The sequence below is a fragment of the Topomyia yanbarensis genome, chromosome 2, assembly GCF_030247195.1.
Source record: "Topomyia yanbarensis strain Yona2022 chromosome 2, ASM3024719v1, whole genome shotgun sequence".
NCBI classification, from domain to species: Eukaryota; Metazoa; Arthropoda; class Insecta; order Diptera; family Culicidae; genus Topomyia; species Topomyia yanbarensis.
Window position 1 is genome coordinate 279,861,075 of NC_080671.1, and position 19,649 is coordinate 279,880,723.

General features: G+C 38.0%; 1 long non-coding RNA gene across 1 annotated transcript; it reads left to right on the forward strand.

The window, feature by feature from the left end:
* Positions 1 to 3,970: 3,970 nt before the first annotated feature.
* Positions 3,971 to 7,124, forward strand: LOC131678597 (uncharacterized). Its single transcript, XR_009303680.1, has 7 exons — positions 3,971 to 4,198; positions 4,336 to 4,476; positions 4,549 to 4,875; positions 4,964 to 5,219; positions 5,528 to 6,494; positions 6,557 to 6,670; positions 6,730 to 7,124. It is a non-coding gene; the product is annotated as an uncharacterized LOC131678597 (long non-coding RNA).
* The last annotated feature ends 12,525 nt before the right edge of the window (positions 7,125 to 19,649 follow it).

The following is a 19,649-nucleotide window of genomic DNA, read 5'->3' on the forward strand; positions in this document are numbered from 1 at the left end:
GCATGCAACGCAACCACCCGGAAGAAACCAAATAGAGGATATTACCGACGATTCCACCGGGAATCCGACCTTTGGATATGATGACGAGGAAATCGAAGAAGCTGGAAAACTGCAATCTCCGGTGTCATCTGTGGGTGATATTGACCCAAATGCTTCCTGTAAAGATAGCACTAGTCTGTATCGTCAATGTGTGGAGCAACAGTGGTATGTTTTCTTCTTTATTAATAAATATCAACTTCTAATTTAAAACGATACTCCAGTGTAATTGAACAGCTCCGACTTTCTTTGCAAGAAAAAGACAACAATATTAAAATGTTGAAGCGCAAATACGATGATCTTGACCACCAGTACCAACAACATCCCGCAGAAAAAATCACAAGAAAAATGTTTAATGAGGACCAATGTAAGCTGCTAGCGGGAGATGTTCGTGTGCCAAAATGGTCAGATGATTCCATCGCCAAAGGTTTAAGAGCCAGATTACACATGAGCAGAAGCGCGTACGAAATGGAACGGAAGAAATTGAAGTTACCAAGTGCGCGTACACTTAATGAGAAAATACAACATCTGCATTTCGAACCAGGTATTCTAAATGAAGTATTTGAACTTATGAGCACTAAAATCCCGTTTATGGAAAAGGATGATTTGGATTGTGCCCTTGTGTTCGATGAGATGGCAATTGCGCAAGGAAAGGATTATTGTCTAAATAACAAACATTACTTTGGAGACATAACTTTGCCGAATCATTCTGGAGCAGCCACACATGTACTGATGTTAATGCTAGTGGGAATACGGAGGAGATGGAAGCAAATAGTTGCGTATCACTACACGGGTTCTTCTATCGCTAACGGGTGTCTACGGGATATTATCGTCGATACAATAAAGCGATCTGAAACACTTGGCCTTCGAGTACACGCAGCCATTAGTGATTGTGGTAGTAACAATAAGCGATTGTGGAATGATTTGCATATCCAACATAGTGAACATCAAGTATTGTTCAATAGACCGATTATTCACCCTTACGATAAAAGCCGAACGCTTGAAGTAATTCCCGACTGTGTACATGTTTTCAAGAATTGTGTTCAAGGCTCGCTTAAAAACCAAATCATAGTCCTTCCTCTAGATACAATAAAGCAATATAGTTTATGCTCGACCACAGCCAACATGATGCACATTCGTGATCTAGTGCTATATGAGGCATCTAGTGGTCTTAAAATGGCTGCCGCATTGAAAGTTTATAGCATCCAAATGAATCGACCGGAGGTTCTTACTACCGCTTTTTTCATCGAGAACGTTGCAGAGTGGTTTAAGATCGTTACATCGCGTAACCTACAGACAGCACTTAGTCGGAAAAGTCCAGCGGACTATGATAGAACAGTTGAATTTCTCAACACATTTCGTTGTTTCATCTTTCGTTGTAAAGTCGGCGAAAAAGCTTACTGGAAACCTTGGCAAGCGGCAATGATCATGGCGACAGACTCACTACTTCGTTTGCAACGTTATTTTCTAGATAGAGGATATGACTTCGTACTCTTGGCAAGATTTACACAAGATTGCGTTGAAAATATATTTTCTCAGTTGCGTGCCAAATGTAAAACGCCTAGGGCTTTACAAGTGAAGGATAATCTTAAACTAATAACGATCGGTCAAATTATGGAGGAAGTAGCGAATTCTTCCTGTTCATATGATCCAAAAGAGTGGCGTAAGTTTTTCGGACAAACTCAATACTGCTAGGACAACCGTACCAGAAAGCACAATACCTACCGTTCACATCGGAAACTATTGGAATGCAACAAACAATATCGGCACATTTCAAGCCAGCGAAGAAAACAGCATATATTACGTCGCAGGAGTTGTCCTTCGTAGTCTCCTAAACAGAGGAACCATATGTGATCAGTGCATTAAAAGTTGCACTGATGGCAATCGAAATACAGGTGATCTAGCAATTTTTAGCATCATTCCGGGATTATAATGGCAACGCTTTGATTTACATTAATTTAGAGACATATGTGTTTTTTTCTGCTCTTGAAAAAATATTCGCTCAAAATATTGTTTTTTTGCAAACGATTAAATACGATGTCACCACATTTCTTTACAATTTGATGATTAAAGTTGAAGCTAAGCATTTTGCGTCTTGTCATAATATTAAAGATAAGATAGTTAACCGCTTCATAATTTTTAGATTGCGGTCCAGTTCCACTAAACCAGCACGTGAAAAGCGCTACGATAGTAAATCAATGTTTTGAACAAGAATAATTAAAGCGTAAATAATAGCAGCTATTGAACACAATGGAATAAAAAAATCTGCTTTTTCTAAGATACACTGAGTTTTCGTTTGGCGACTATTTATAAATAAAAATAAAGAGATAACATTACTGCCCAAAAATATTGCACCCGTGCAGTTAAATAATGATCGGCTGGCTCAAAATTTTGACAGTTAAGCTAAGTATGCACCTCTTGCGAAATGAAATTTCCTATACAAAACCTATGCATAAAAAACGTCGCGAAATGCTCGCGAAAAAATTTTTCGTTTCCATTTCGTAAGCGGTACGCAGCTCTCGCGAAAACGATAACGAAAAATGCAGTTAGCCGAGACACGGTTCGACAAACGATAAGTTTCATAATACTTCCGCGAGATAGCGCTGCTTTCTATGCGCTGTCACCAAGGCAAACTTTTTCCTTGCGAAATAATGGTCAATGGTATTATTTCGCACGGAGGCTCGCGAAATTTTGACAGGTTGCAATGAAAAAATATAAAAAAAACACGATTGACAATTTTTTGTATTTTTTTCATCGCAACCTGTCAAAATTTCGTAGTTTTAGAGATTAAATATTTTGAATTTGAATGGTAAGTTTAGAAATATTATTGGAAGCGTGATTGTTTCTAGTTTTAAACAATTAAATTTAAATAATATTATTCACAGCGCACCCGGAAAAAGCGACCGCCGGAACAGTATTTTTTGTCAGTGGCAGAACCAGCAGCCATCGATCCACTTTGGAACAACAACCAGATGCTACAAATTAGCTCAACTAATCGGGTCTCAACATCCTGGCTCTGGCAATCAGCCAACCAACATTAAATCGATACAACCGTAGCAGTACCAACAACTCCAAATCCAGCAGCTGCCAACAATCTCTCAAAAAAGAACCACAGCAATTACAGCTCAGAACCAACAAAGCAACAAGAGCTTTTTTTACGAATAATGGACCCAACGGACACACTTTATCGGCACATTCTGTCGTAAAACTTGCCTGCCACTATTCTTACCAGCGGTTACCTTCCTGATGTAGAGAAATCAGAGTCAAACACAAACGTCATATTACTGCCAGAGCCTGAAAAAATTGACATTTCCACGTGAACTTGAAAGAAAACAAAATTCAATTCACCCCCGCTGCGATGAATGAAATGTTTGCTTCGTTTCTCTCGTCATTCGTTCTCCCGACGCAGCGCAGTCAGGTTCGAACATGTTCGGTTTCAGAAGTAAAGTGAATTTTGTTTCTATGCTAGCACTGAGAGGGATTATTGAGCAAAAGAGCACCAGATATAGATTACGCAGTTCATTTACGCTCGAAAATGTAGAAGATGCTAACTTCTGCCTTCAAATTGTCGACACAATAACAAATGAATGCTTTGGTTGGTGAATGAATTTATATTTCCTCTGCACTCAAGCATTCGATTCTGCATGAAATTTCAGTCAGTTTGAAAGTGAATGAATGAGGGAGGCGTTGAATCTGAATGTCGGTTTCGGTAAATGCAAGCAGAAATAGGTAACTGATTTTGAAATTTCCTGGCTCTGATTACTGCCTTGGCTCCTACCAGTTGCTTGCATGAAAATATCGCTGCCTCCACAGTGCTCGTGATTCCATCCCAGTAGCAGCTAGCAACCACAATTCCAGTGCTTATCGCCAGCAACATCAGAAAATTAAGATTTCCCCTAGACCATGACCATCATCCGACAGATCGCAACAACGCAACAAGCAACAACGTAACAAGCAACAACGTTCAACTGACGGTAGAACCTGGCCAGCAACCGCAACTAGTGCAATCGATCCAAGCCAATCAGGGCCAAATGTAGAAGACCATTGGTCAACCGCAAAAAAAAGATACATCAACAGCACCTTCAAACACAGTAGCAGCAGCATACTGTACTGTACCACGCCGCGTGCAGGAGGACTTTTTTTATTCAGTTGGTGCAGCAAGGTGAGTCATTTTTACTACCTTTTTTAGTTTCGAAGGATCAGTACCGTGTTCAGTACATTGTAATGTAATACCCTATTCTTCTTTCAAAAGATCGCGTTCACTCATTCACGGATATTTTTCATCATAATTTTTTTCAGATCGAACAGCAACCATAGCGGATACACATCACCGAACACCAACAACATAATGCCATGGTAACCACCCAGCAGCAGAACACGGTGATAATGGGCCAACAGTAAATACAACATCAAGATCCTCGGAAAGGACTTTTTCTTTCGGTATGTGTTTAACAGTAGCTTCTCTCCTCCAAGCATTCCTTTGCATATTTAGATGTCCTTGTCAATTTACAGAACAAACATAATGGAAGCATACTCTACACGCGTGACATATTCAATCGGGCCAACCGTGTGACTCGTTTGGAAAAAAGCGCTCATCATCGGTTTCATGGCAGCGAAGTGAGCAGACAAAAGAAGGCGTTTTTTTCCGCAAGGTCGCTCTGGGCAAAAGTTCAGCCAATTGCAAGGAATAAACCACCGGAGTGACAGTATCCGTGCTGTTTGGGACCTTTTTCCATATATTGTAGCTTTTGAATTTTAATACCCGGTCGAAACGATGGCAAGTGCTGCCGATAACTGGGTCAAAAAGGCGGAGGGAGGATCAGGAAATTTCTGCACTCGGTGTTTTTTTTTTGTCATAACCAACTAACCTATTTTTGGAGCGATAATTTTTCCATAGGTTTTGAATTTTTCTTTTCAATACAAATAGGTTATCGATCTGAGTATCCCTAAGGATAAGGAACCAGAGCCGGCGGCTGACAGCCCAAAGAAAGAGAATGCGGAAAAACCTTCTAGTTCACCGCCAGTAGAACCAGCGATCAAATTACTCCCGTAGAAACGGCTGCACCTGCAGTTTTGTTTTCGGTAGCTACAGAAATTAAGACTTTAGCAGCTCCTGAAGAAAAAAAAGCTGCTAGCGAAAATGGAGAAACAGCTTCCTCCACGGAAGATTCAGAGGCATTCAAGTAAGTCGAAATCTGGAGAAAATTTTGATTAGGACATAAGTAACATTGAGAGCCTCTCTCTGTTTACTTTCTGTTTCGATTATTACGTCTTTATAACACTTTACACTAATTTTTCAGTACATATCGAAAGCCGATAGTTTCTACTAGAATATTAGGCAAAGAGTTGAGTACTAAATATTGAAACGACCGAGTAATTAACAGAAGAGAAACACACCAAAAAGAATCTCATTGTTACTTACGTCCTATTCAAATTCTTCTCCAGAAATATTTAATATCAGCTTTAAAATTATCCATGATTCATCTTTTAGCCCGGCGGATGCAAGTTTGCTAATTAAACTTATTCGCAAAGGTCTAGTAGAATCAAAGCTGGATCTGGGGGTGAAGGATCCTTCTTCGCCGCTATACTTGGTTAAAACTTTCGAAGCTTTGCACATGAATTCGGAACTGCTTCAGGGAGTCTATGCTATGGGTTTCAACGCTCCTTCCAAGATTCAGAAGACGGCTCAACCTACTCTGTTGGCCGATCCGCCACAGAACAATCGCCCAGAGTTGGTCGGGAACAAGAAAAACCACTGCCTTCGTGCTGGCAATGCTCAATCGAGTCGATCCGTTGAAAAATTATCCGCAGGTGATTTGCCTTTCCCCACGTATGAACTGGCAATTCAGAAGGGGAAAGTAGCTGCAAAACGGCAAAGTTTTGTGCGGAAATCGAACTTGGTTAAACCGTTCGTGGTGAGAAGATCGTCAAAGGGGCGAAGCTGACTAATCATATCATCATCGGAACAGCCGGGCGTTCGACCTTAAGAAGATTGCAATTTTTGTACCGGACGAGGCGGGCGTTATGATCGCTGTTCTTTTTAGCCACGTACGAGCGGGAGGTGATGGGATTCGCCCAGTACATCGTAACCAATCCGATCATGATTCTTCTGGTGCGGGAGCAAGAATCACTCGATAACACCAAACACTACTACGTCAAATGCCGCAACCAGGACGAGAAATATCAAGCAATTTCAAACATGTACGGTGTGATTACCGTCGGACAAGCGATCATTTTCTGTCATATGATGTATAGGACAGTTGTAAACTCCAAGTAAACTTATTTTCGGCATTGTTAATCGATCGAAACAGGCACGCAAAACGGCCGGTTGGACCAGGATAATCACTCAGTAGCGGTACTGTCCGGTGATCTAACGGCGGAGCAACGGTTGGCCGTTCTGGATCGATCCTGAGCCGGACTAGAGAAGGTATTGATTGCAACGAACGTTTTGTCTAGGGGTAAGTTCCACCACTTGATTCTGGCTGCAGCACCAGGTTACGGAGAGATTCTTCCGCCTTAGGTATCGATGTTGAACAGGTGACCATTGTTATCAACTTCGACCTGCCGATGGATTAGCAGGGACGAGCCGATTGCGAAACGTATCTACATCGAATTAGACGCACCGGTAGATTCGGTAAGTGTGACTCATTCTTGTGATCCTATAGGTTGTATTTATTCCCACTTCTTTAACAGAACGGAATCACCATCAACCTAGTGGGCAGTGATCGAAGCATGATGATTTGCAGATCAATCGAAAAACACTTCCGGAAAAAGATTCAGTTGCTAGACGCGGAGAACTCGGACGAAATTGAAAAGATCGCACCGTAAAGTGTTTTCGACCAGCTACTGGTGAAAGGCATAGGAGCTTTTTTGGGTCATACTTGTTATGATTCTGAATTTATAATTTTATTAATTTTTTTTTCTTCCTTGACCTGACATATGTAACCAACAGGGTAATAAATTTACAATTAAAATTACAATTTCTCGAGTACTTTTACAAATGGACGTAAGTAACATTGAGAGCCTCTCTTTGTTTACTTTCTCTTTCGTTTATTACGACATCATTACAACACTTTGCACTAATTTTCCAGTACATATCGAAAGCAGACGGTTTTTACTAGAATATTATGCAAAGAGTAGAGTAGTAAATGTTGAAATGGCCGATTAATGAACAGAAGAGAAAGACCTCAAAGAGAATCTCTCATTGTTACTTACGTCCATTTGTAAAAGTACTCGAGATTTATCTCTACCCAGTTCTATCCAAACATTTGAAAAGGGCCTAACTGCAAAATGTAACAAATTGAAATTTCATGTTTTCCATTAACAAATATCTACCCGAGCACGTACATAACGCAACATTTGATCATGAAGAATTTTGATAGCGATTTTACAACAATTAATAAAAGGGCCTAATTGATTTTTATGACCGAACTGATTATGAAAGGACCTAACTGATTGAAAAGTGCCTAACTAGCAATACACTCGTTTTAAATGGATTATAACGTATTATTGTATTATGACTGATTGTAGAAGGCTTATAACATCTTTTCCATAATTTACATACAGGGTCAATCTGACCATCAAATTAGAATTCAGTTAATTCGTCTAACTTTCGGTGTAATATCAGACTTGAACAGCATGTTTTGTGTGAGGTATTCTGCCGCTAGAAGCAAAACTGTCCCATGTGCTATGGGAATCCCTATACACATGGGACAATTATGCTTCTTGTGGCAGTAATGCAAGTAGTAGCAATATGCGCAATTCCTTAAACCTCTCTAGTGTTTCATGCAATAAGAATTACCACGAATTACTTGTGGCAATAAATTTGAACTACGATTCCCACAATTGTTATACCAAAAATAGGTTTGTATCCGTACTGATTATTGGTAGCATTCCCTGAGACTTCCAGAACATTTAGTAGTAGCCATTGTTATCATAATCGATTTTTAACGTCAGCCAAAGTTTAAAGCCTAGGGTTTGGTTCGACCTGAAACCGATTGAGTCGGAGTCGGTTGTTATATTTGCGTTATATTTCCGGATTCCGAAGCGTGTTTCGAAAGGTAGTTTCCCCGAGACTTGTGAAAGCGGTAAAGGCGGCCAAGGCAATCAGATTTGCTTCTTAATGGTCAAACGCCGATTAAGAGTTACGATTCGGACAATTACAATAGATTTGGTTTGAGCGAATTTCGATCATTTCCCTGGGTCTTCTGGAACCGGTAGAAGCAGCCAATTTAGATAGAAAATGGCCAGCCAATGATTTAAATTTCCGATTGCAGGAATTGTGCTGTCTAAATTGGTCAGACTGAACTTCCCCGAGACATCTGGAACCGTCACAAATAAGCATTATGATTAATCATGCTCGAAATATGATTCACGCTGAGTACGTCACTTCCCTGAGAGCTTCATGAATGGCAAATAGGTTTACAATTGTTACCGATTTCATACACATCCGTGATGAATTAATAAAATACATCATTTAAAACATTCAAATGACAACAGAAATATAAAAAAAATAAACAAACAACAGCTGATGTCGTTTTTCATGTTATCAAAAGCGACATCTAACAGCAAACACACAGACTAGTTTTCGCGAGCAAATGTCAAAATTCCGCACGGAAGAAGGAAAAATATTTCGCGACCTCATTTCGCAAGAGGTGCATACTAAGCTTTAGCTGGCTCAAGATGGCGTCTTCGCATATCTCTCCCTAGAGGATAACTAGTTCTAACCCCAACTGCTGTCAGTTCATACATTTTGACAGCAGTTGGGGTTAGGAACTGACTCAGTTTCGCTTCAAACGAAAACCACATAAATGACTTCTATTATATTTTGAAAACAAACCGTATGTCGATCGTTGGATTTGTTTATCAAACGATGCGCATTTCGAAACAAAGACATCAAATAATTTTAAAGCGTGTTTTTACACATACATATACTCTAGAATGCACCTCACAATCACGATTGAACCAAATTCTGACGAAAATTGAAATTTCTTTTTTGATAGATGTACAATACTTATCTCCTCCAACTGAGGCGTGAGTAATGTTTATTTACATTGCACGATTGGTCTGCTCAATAAGGTATTTTTGGCTTCACACTATTCGTCTCTTTCCCTATTCTCTTTGGGTGCTAAGGCAAGACATGACAATAAAGGGGGTCGTTTTTGTTCCAATTTTACGTCAGAATGTTCCAGCTCCTGATTGGTTGATTCTGACTTTTTGCACCGTACGCAATGTTACTGCAGGGATAGCCAAAATCCCAGTTAAGCTCAGCCGGAAATGAACCGGAATTCTGGCTGGTTCCAGTTCGTATACCGGCTCCAGTGACACAACCGATTCTAGTTAGAATCGGTTGTTGCACTGGAGCCGGAATACGAACTGGAACCAGCCAGAATTGCAGTTCATTTTCGGCTGAACTTTACTGGGATGATGTTTGGCAGTGTTGCTATATTTATAGAAAAATAATGTAATTACTTTCGACAAATAATATTATTATCGTTAAAAGAGTAAAACCCATGATATGGAAAAACGGTGCCCTGCAGGCATAAAATAAATTAACAAGAATACATTTTCATTTTAAAAAATAGCAACACTGTTCGGAAGATTTAGGCACACTGAAAAAACTAGACACGTTAACATCATGTGGAAAACACTTGAATTGATTCAATTGTAAAACACATGAAAAGCTTACGTTTACCATTTGAATATCTAATAGAGTGTGGACACAGATAACAGACGTTTCTAGTGGAATTCTTGCGAACATTATGTGAAAATCACATAAACATCATAAGAAATACCATTGACTAAGATTTCCAAATGAATTACACGTGAATATCAATTAGTTTTACCTATAGATTTAATGGGTAGAAGAATCGGCGATATCAATTGTTTTACATATGGATATGCACTATATGTTTTTCACATGAATGTTATGTGGAAAGTTCATATTATGCGACTCAACAGCATGGTAACCAAAATTCAATGGTAAAACATATCGTATTCATGTGAAAATAGGATGAATACAGTTTGAAATAGCACATGAACTGCGTTTTAATAGATTTTCATGTGAAATTCGAAGGGAAATCATTTGATTTGCCTTTCAACTTTCAAGTGCACTTGAAAATGATGTTAAATTTCACTTGGTTTTATAGTGTGATTTTTTATCAGTGCAGGGTGGAAATCTACGAAAAGAAGAATGTCGAATGAAAAATAAGAAGCCGATTGTCACGTCTTGTCTTAGCATCGGTGTAACACCGGCTGTTGAGTTCTTGTCGCCCGGTCTCACGAACACTTCTGCAGCTTCCTGGTTGAAAACAATCCCATTTGATTTTGCCGTCTTTGTTTAATATTTTCCACCACCTAGTGATGTAATGTTTGTGTCATGTGCCGTGTACGTACATAAGCCGTAGAAAAGTCTATACTCGCTCAAATACGATTGTAATTAAGATTTCTGACAGCTCATTTACAACCACAGATGCAAACTCAAGTCAAAGGAAATTGGTTTGTTTTCATCAGGAAATACCTAACCTCAATCGATTTTTGCACGGCAAAATATTTTGTTTTCATCACGAAATAATTCAGCGCCTTTTCTTTTTCAACGGGAATAGAAAGGTCAATAGGTTTGTACAAAGAGAATAGGGAAAGAGACGAATAGTGTGAAGCCAAAAATTCCTTATTAAGGCTGTGAACCATTTGGCGATTTTCTTTAACTTTTAGTTAAAATTTGACAGTTCGAAAGTTATTTTCTCTTGAATGGAAAAATTTAACCGAGAGAGCGAACCATTTCAAAAGTTGACATATGGATAGTTATTTAGAATTGACAGCTACGATGACCACAAGTTGGTAGAGGTGTGAACATTTGTCGATATTTTAAAATTAGTTTTTTTCTTATTACATTAAGTATGACAGTCACAGCCACGAAAAGTAAACATCCACATCCTGAAATAACTTAAACAAATCTTAACACAACACGTTATCGTTTCCATCTTTATCCCTTAATTTTGTATTGAAAAATACTGATAACCTCAATTAGATACAGGAAATGTTTCCACATTTTTATTCTGCATCATGGGCAAAATTTTAACCATCGAGCTGTCAAATTTTACTATCGCTCTGTCAATTTTAACCATGCTCCAGAGTAGGGTTATTTTGCAAATAACTTTCGAAGTGTCAGATTTTAACTAAAAGTTAAAAATTTCACCAAATGGTTCACAGAATAAGCAGACCAATCGTGCAATGTAAATAAGCATTACTCATGCCTGAGTTGGAGGAGATTAGTCTAGGGGCAGATCACTTGTGATGCATTTTTAAAAATCAGCGAAATTAAATGCATTTATTTCCATCAAAATAGAAATTCATAATGTATTTTGTGTTGCGTGCAATGTTTTTGCGTTGCCTGCAATGTGGTTTGCGTTGCGTGTAAGACGTCAAAACCCTACAGAAAAACTAGCCCTACATTTAACAAAACGTCGAACAAAGTGGATCAGCGTAGGACGTTTGTTAAACAAACTTTTCTGCGAGGGAGTGCCAAGCTGATGCAAAAATGGAAATTAAATGCATTTTTTCTAATTTGATGCAAATTTGTTATACATTCTTAGAGTGATCTGCCCCTAGAGATAAGTATTGTACATCTATTAAAAAAGAAATTTCAATTTTCGTCAGAATTTGGTTCAATCGTGATTGTGAGGTGCATTCTAGAGTATATATATATGAGTAAAAACAAGCTTTAGAATAATTTCATCTCTTTGTTTCGAAATGCGCATCGTTTGATAAACAAATCCAACGATCGACATCAGAGCTGCAAATTTTCAACAGTTTGTTTGAACTTGAAGGAGAAAAAATCCTCAAATCATGCCCTACTATGTTCAATTCGCAGTTGTTCGTTTCCATTATACATTCAAACAGCCGACCTGCTCAATAATTTTCCATTCATTTTCAATTTCATTGACCCTGTGAATATCTCTTCACTGGGTATTGACTAGGTTTTTCAAGCAAAACTACTCTGAATATAGTTATTACTGTCCATGTAAGCTTGAAAACGCAAAACATGACGACATATAACCTTAACTGGCCTCTACAGAGCAGATAACAGCTTTGGTTGGTGAATGAAAAAGCATCAATTTGAAATGAAGACGTACGATTCAGTTATGAAAATCCCGCCAACTTGAAAGTGAATGATTGAGGGAGGCTTTGAATTTAAATCATGGTTGGGTTTGATTGAACTGAAAGTTGGCATTTGAAAATGAAAATTTGCACCACTGATCGACGTACGGTTTGTTTTCAAAATATAATAGGAGTCATTTTTTTTATTTTGATTATAGAGGTTTTAACCTTAGGGTCATTCACCTCTTTGTCGGGTTAGAGAAATCTCTTTAGAAAAATCTCTAACCCTATGTGCGGGGTTGGGATTTGAACCCAGGTGATCTGCGCACAAGGCAATCGATTTACCAACTACGCTATCTCCACCCTCTAGGAGTCATTTAAAGTGCTGCATGTTGAAGCGGTTGCCAAAATTCTAGTGTTGAAATCATCATAAAGGGAGTGTTGCCGTTTTGACTGATTTTCACTCTTCTTCTCTTTCCCTATTCTCTTTAGGTTTGTCAAAGAGAATAGGGAAAGAGACGAAGAGTGAAAATCAGTCAAAACGGCAACACTCCCTTTATGATGGTTTCAACCAGGGTGGCCAGACCTACCCTCTAAGAACGGTTGGTTTCAAAATCGTCCAATGAATGACGTTCGTTGGACCAATTTGGACAACGTCCAAATAACCGTCCAACAAACGTCCATCGTTGGACCTGTGTTGAACGATTTTGAAACAATTTTTTGGACGTCTCAGTGGGTACCGATTTATCGGTAGTCCTACCGATGTTGGTCTTCCCTACCGATTCATAGACGACCAAGGCAAAACTACCGATATTTTGTTATTCCTACCGAAAACTACCGATTTTTATTGATTTTGGACACATCCTACTCAACATTCATTTTTTTGGGTTGGATTTGGTCTGAGATCTGTGTTGTCAGTATTTTACAATTCTATGTCAATAGGGATCTTTAATTTGGAAAAATTGTGCCAGTTTTTCATATGTATTGGTAGCGGGTGCCCTTACGAGTACACTCATATCATTCTTAAACTTTAATTATTCTTTAATGATTTTTAAATTTAAAAAAACCAAATTAAATTCAACCAGCAAACTGACAGTTGTCCTACTAAATGACGTATCTGCTAATATCTCGTTCAGGGTTGTTAATCGATAATTAATCGTCATCGTCGATAACGTTAACCACCCGTCAACGTCATCGGAAACTCCGTTAACGATAATTTATCGTCGGATTCATCGTCGATAATTCATCGGTGGTTATCGCGATACATTTTGCGTTACTTTCCCGTTTATTGGAGTTGAAGTTGATGCGGTCAACTTTCAATTGTTTTGAAATAAATAACTATTGGAAGACATGTTGTTGGCAGTTGAAAATCAATAGTTTTGGACATTTTCTATGCACAGGGGGGTCCGACGATGAGTCAAAATGGAATTTTTTGTCAACTTTTCGGGAGAGTTTTATATTGAAGGGAAAGTTATTGGCAGTTGACAATCAATAATTTTGGACATTTTCAATACACAGGGGGTTCGACGATGTGTCAAAATGGATTTTTTCAACTTTTAGGGAAAGTTTATTATATTGAAGAAGTTATTGGTAAGTGAAAATCAATAGTTTTAGGCATTTTCAATGTACCGTCGGTGCGTCAAAATACAATTTTTTCAACTTTTCGCGAACTTTTTATATTGAATGGCAGGTTGTTGGCAGTTGAAAATCGATAGTTTTGGACATTTTCAATTCACAGGAGGATCCACCAGTGCACAGTGTTTCCAAAGTGGCAAAAAGGTGAAATAAATTCTTTGAACCACGAAAAAAATTTTTTAGCTATAGTGTCTTCAGCAAAGTTTATTTATATTTTTTTGCATTTAAAAAGTATTAGTTGGGTGATTAATCCCTCTAAAGCTGAGCAGCAAGTTTTTGTTTGGTCATTTATGAAAATAAAAAAAACTTTCTTTGGCAAAGTTGTTTAGAATATCTTAAGTATTAACTTCGCTGAAGAGACTATGTGTCTATCTGTCGATTTTAAATTACATTTGTGGAGATTTCTTTGATATACCCCTGAAAATTGCTTTTTTAAAAATACTTTCCCTGGTAATTTTGTAGAATTTCAAAATGTTCCAAGATTTTGTTCAGCATAAGAAAATACAGAATTTTAATAATGTAAGTTTATTTGTATCTCTTACAACTTAGAAGTTATCGAATGTTATGTCCAAAAAGCAAAACAAGCACTATCAAAATCGTTTGGTGGGCTCCAACCTACGTTCAAGTCAAATTCGAGTAAATTCCTTCTTTAGCATATTTTTCTTATCTTAGAGATGCAAAATATACAAAAATAATAATACTGTACTGTAAGACCTCCTTAAGGGAAATTTTTACTAAATGATCAGAACGGGTTATGAGACTTTGTCGAGGGACTAAAAAAGAATTTTTTAACCGCTCCGATTTTTAAAAAAGAAAGAAAAAATATGTTAGTCCAGGTGTTTGCGTTTCGACTTCGTCTCTTCAGAACCAGAAAAAATATGTGCCGATTTTGCCAATGTCATCGTTTTATCAGCCTAAAATTCGCCAATGGGCTGATAAAAACGGGTCTTCACTGTATTCAAAAAACGACTAAAACTCTATTATGAGGCCGTTCATAAATTACACTACATATTTAAGGGTAAAAGAAGGAAGAATGAAGCATCTTGTTACATAGTGTAGAGAAGAAACGGAGGAAGGGGCTAAAAGCTTCCTAACTAGAAAATGTAATCAAACATTGGAAATGTGTATGTATATTCTCTTTTTTTAAATCCGGAATCTTCTAGTTTAAATTAAAATTATAATAAAATCTGTTAATCACCACACCACTAAAATGTGTAGTGTAATTTGTGAATGGCCTAATAATAGTGGTTTAGAAGTTTTTTTTCAATACACTAAAATTTTGCGTGCTATAAATTACTAATTACACAATAGCTCAAAATTTGTTTTCTTCATGGTCAAAACAATTTTGATCACCTTTTTGCCGCTTGGAAACACTGTGCACCTGGGACTCTTCTGTACACAAACTTACCCGAAAAGTTGAAAAATTCAATTTTGACACATCGTCGGACCCTTCTGCGCATTGAAATGTCCAAAATTATTGATTTCCAATTGCCAACAACTTTCCCTTCAATATAATACACTTTCCCGAAAAGTTGAAATAATTTCATTTTGACGCATCGTTGGACCCCCCTGTGCATAAAAAATGTCTAAAACTATTGATTTTCAACTGCCAAAAACATGTCCTTCAATAGGTATTTATTTCTAAACAATTGAAAATTAACCGGATCAACTTCAACTCCAATAAATGGGAAAGTAACGCAAAATGTATCGCGATAACCGATGAACCGACGATGACGATGAAAACGACGATACAATTATCGACGATGACGATGAAGGCGACGATACATTATCGTTAACAAAGTTTCCGATGACGATACATTATCGTTAACGAGTAACGCCGATAAATTATCGTGAAAAACGTATCGTATTAACAACCCTGATCTCGTGCGCCTTATTGTTAACCGGGACAGCACCCCACACAACATGATCTGGTACTTTGTCAATCCGCTAGCAGCCTGCCATCCCAAGTTTAATCTGCAAACTATGGTAGATCTGATAAGGCAACCTATGGAGTCGTGCAAGTCTCATGGGTTTGGATGTGTTATTGTCCAAAAAGGAAACAAACTAAAAAATGTTTTTTTCAATAGTTTCGGGCCAAAAAATTGAAAAAGGCCTGAGATATTAACTCACGGTACAAATCTGCATCAGAAAATGCCTTAACCCGCACACCCTTAAAGATCCCTATACTACGTTTTTGGGACAACAACCCGACCTACCGATAACTACCGATAAACTTTTAGTGACCCTACCGATATTAAGGAATTCTATCTGGCCACCCTGATTTCAACACTAGAATTTTGGCAACCGCTTCCACAGGCAGCACTTTAAATGACTCCTATTACATTTTGAAAACAAACCGTATGTCGATCGTTGGATTTGTTTATCAAACGATGCGCATTTCGAAACAAAGAGATGAAATAATTCTAAAGCTTGTTTTTACTCATACATATTCTGGTTGCAGTTGAAAATCGAAATAGTGAACTTGCGCCTTTCGATTTTTCTCCTATTTTCAGCGTACGGAACTAAAGCGCAACTGGTGTAGATAACGCGCAAGTGGATTCTCTAACATGTACACAAGATGCGCTTTAGATGCCCACTCTGCAAATAGGGAAAAAACGAAAGGCGCAAGTCAATTATTCGATTTTCAACTGCAACCAGAATATATTCACAGAGAACAGACATCCATGATCGAACAAAAATATTTAAAAAAACGTGTGTAAACATTTGAATTAATATACTAAAAACACTAGCGCCGCCACACCAACCTATCCCAACTATCCGTCAAATCGATTTCGGAACCGGTTCGAAATCCTGCATGAATTCTGCATGGAATCTAGCTCAAAGAAAACAACCGATTCCGACTCTATCGGTTGACGCATTTGAGCTGGAATTCATGCTGGAAGTCCGAATCGGTTCCGGACTAGTTTGACTGGGTAGAGGAATAACCGCTGTCAATTCTGTCGCACTCAGCCACAAAAAAACATGACGACAGTAGCGCACCTGGTTTAGATATCCAAACTACCTTCGAAACCGTTAGAGATTTTACACAAGTTGAATGCAGAAGATGGACGTCTGTTCTCTGTGATATATTCTAGAATGCACCTCACAATCACGATTGAACCAAATTCTGACGAAAATTGAAATTTCTTTTTTAATAGATGTACAATACTTATCTCCTCCAACTCAGGCATGAGTAATGTTTATTTACATTGCACGATTGGTCTGCTTCTGGGTCCCAGGTCTGCTTAATAAGGTATTTTTGGCTTCACACTATTCGTCTCTTTCCCTATAGACTTTTCTACGGCTCATGTACGTACACGGCACATGACACAAACATTACATCACCAGCTGGTGGAAAATAATAAACAAAGACGGCAAAATCAAATGGGATTGTTTTCAACCAGGAAGCTGCAGAAGTGTTCGTGAGACCGGGCGACAACAACTCTTTGGTTTGTCCCTATTGACCATTGTATGAAATGCCTTAACCTCACCAATTTGACAAGTGCTGGTACTTTTGTTTACAGTTTGGACTTAACAAATTTGAATTCCATTGAAATAAGCTTAGTGCTAATAATTAATTACCAAGAAATTTAACCGCAAAACTAGTTACCGATTCAGAGAACACTGGAAGTATTTGATAAACAAATAATTAGTTCACTAATTTAGGGTGACCATATGAGGCGAGTAAAAAACCAGGACAGTCGAAAGGGGACTCCCTCCCCCGTTACCTATCAATCGACTATGCCTTCTCCACAGATTTTCGGCAGTTTCAAAGATTTTGGGTCGGGCAGGCAGAGCTTCGGCAGTAAAAAAGTTCTATGAGTCTGGGAGGAAGAGCTCTACCAGAAAATTTTTCGTGGGAATTCGATTACTGTGCTTTTTGGGATTTACACACACACGCGAAGTTCTTGCTACACCACCACCAGCGAAAGTTTCATGCTGTTGTTGGAGAAATCGGAAATCCTGAATTGAGACAAATTATTATGAGATCGTCTGTGCAGGAACAGGCGAGGAGTTTTCAACACTAAATACACGTCATTGAAGCAAAGCAGAAACATCAACGGTCCCAAGTAGCCATGCGCATGCGCAAAGCCATGTAAATTACTTAGTCCGCTTTCACTCGGTTTATCATTTTCGTCCATGCTGTCCTCTTGATGTTTATTTGTTAATTCAATACTTCAACTAACTACAAAAGTCTTATTGAAGATTCTTAAAATTATGTAACATTCAAATAATCAATTTCTACAGGAAATTGCAAACAAATTATTTCTATCGTTTATATTTGTCATGAAGAAGCATTGCCGAGTTGTTGTGGAGTCCAAGGAATCCGGCAATTTTCGTTGCGAAATTCGCGGTATCTCAGCCCTGGTGGCCACGTTCCGAATGAATGCGCTTTTTCCTTCAAGTTGACATCCAGTTCAATCTTGAAAGAAATGTAATCCAAGTTCGTAGGGTCCTGCCAAACTGGTACAGTTTCGACCCGTTTTTATTAACTCCCGGTTTTATGCACCCCCGTTTTTATGCACCCCCGATTTTATGAACTTTTTGTACCCGATTTTATCAACCTGCCGTTAATTCATTCTTTTATGCCAGCAATTCAGGCCCACAGTCTTACATTTATATTCAATCAAGGTAGTTGGTCCTGCACTGTTAGGTAGTAGTCAAAATGTAGGGTAGTTTACCCAATTTTGATGCTATTTAAGGTAATTGATGAACTAGAATCGCATTTTCCTCAAATTTTCAAAAAAAGCAAAATTTTCATAATAAACTAACAAATTGTCACATATTATCCATGGAAAACATAACAATTGAAAGTGAAGTTGTATGCAATACGAATTGAATACTTAATAATATTGTTTTTATGTTGTAAGCATGCCAAACTGCAAACAAAATTTATTTTTGCGAACTGTCTGTCGAATACCGGTCTGGAAGATACAATTTGGCGCATATTAGTCTCTAAGATTGTGATATCTGTTCTCTACTTTATCTACCCCTTTAAAACGATCTCCTGCCAGCGCGCTTGAATCTTCACTAAACAATCTTCGAATTGAATCAGCTAATAAGATTCCTGTTCTTGTTTGTTATCTTCTATGTCATCGAAGCGTATTAATCTATTCACTTGTAAGTAGGAACACGCCAACCTGTCCGAACCAATGAGAACGGGCGAAGCCTGTCGAAAGCCACAGAACCAGGCTCAAACCGCCTATCTATAAAAATACGTGTGCCTGATTCAAACTCTTTGAAATCTGATACGGAATATTGTTTCATGACGAAAAACCCTAATAAATAGAGAACCTGTTTATCCCATTGTTGAAATTCTTCGCATAACTGTCCCACTAATAAAATAACCAAAAATGTAAATAGTAAGTTTGTGGAAAGAGAAAGTTTCATTGACTTAGACATGTATACGATATTAATAACTAGAATAGTGAGATCAATCCTGTAAAACTATTCATCACTGTCGTTGCTTACAAAAACTTAAAACAGGGCAAATACATCCATTTCCGATTTTAGTAAAACTAAAAGTCGCCCGCTCAACATGAAAGCTATCAACGTACACGTTCGTAAACAAAATGAATAGACAGCATCGTGGATCGTGGCTAGACCAACAGGCTCAGAATTTTCTGATTTCTATCAGTTTTTACCATTGAAATTTTTTCGTCAAATATTTTGTAAATTAAATTTTTCCTAATGAAGAACTGTACTAATTACATTAGAAACGTTGGATATGAACGTAATTTTAGAATGTAAAGCTTTAATTGATGTAGCGTTTCTCTCCAGATCGCTAATTTAATTTTCAACTTCAATCGCGTTTTTCTTAATTGTCATTTTTGGAACATGGGCGTAGAATAGTTGTGAACTACCAACGCCCTGTGTCT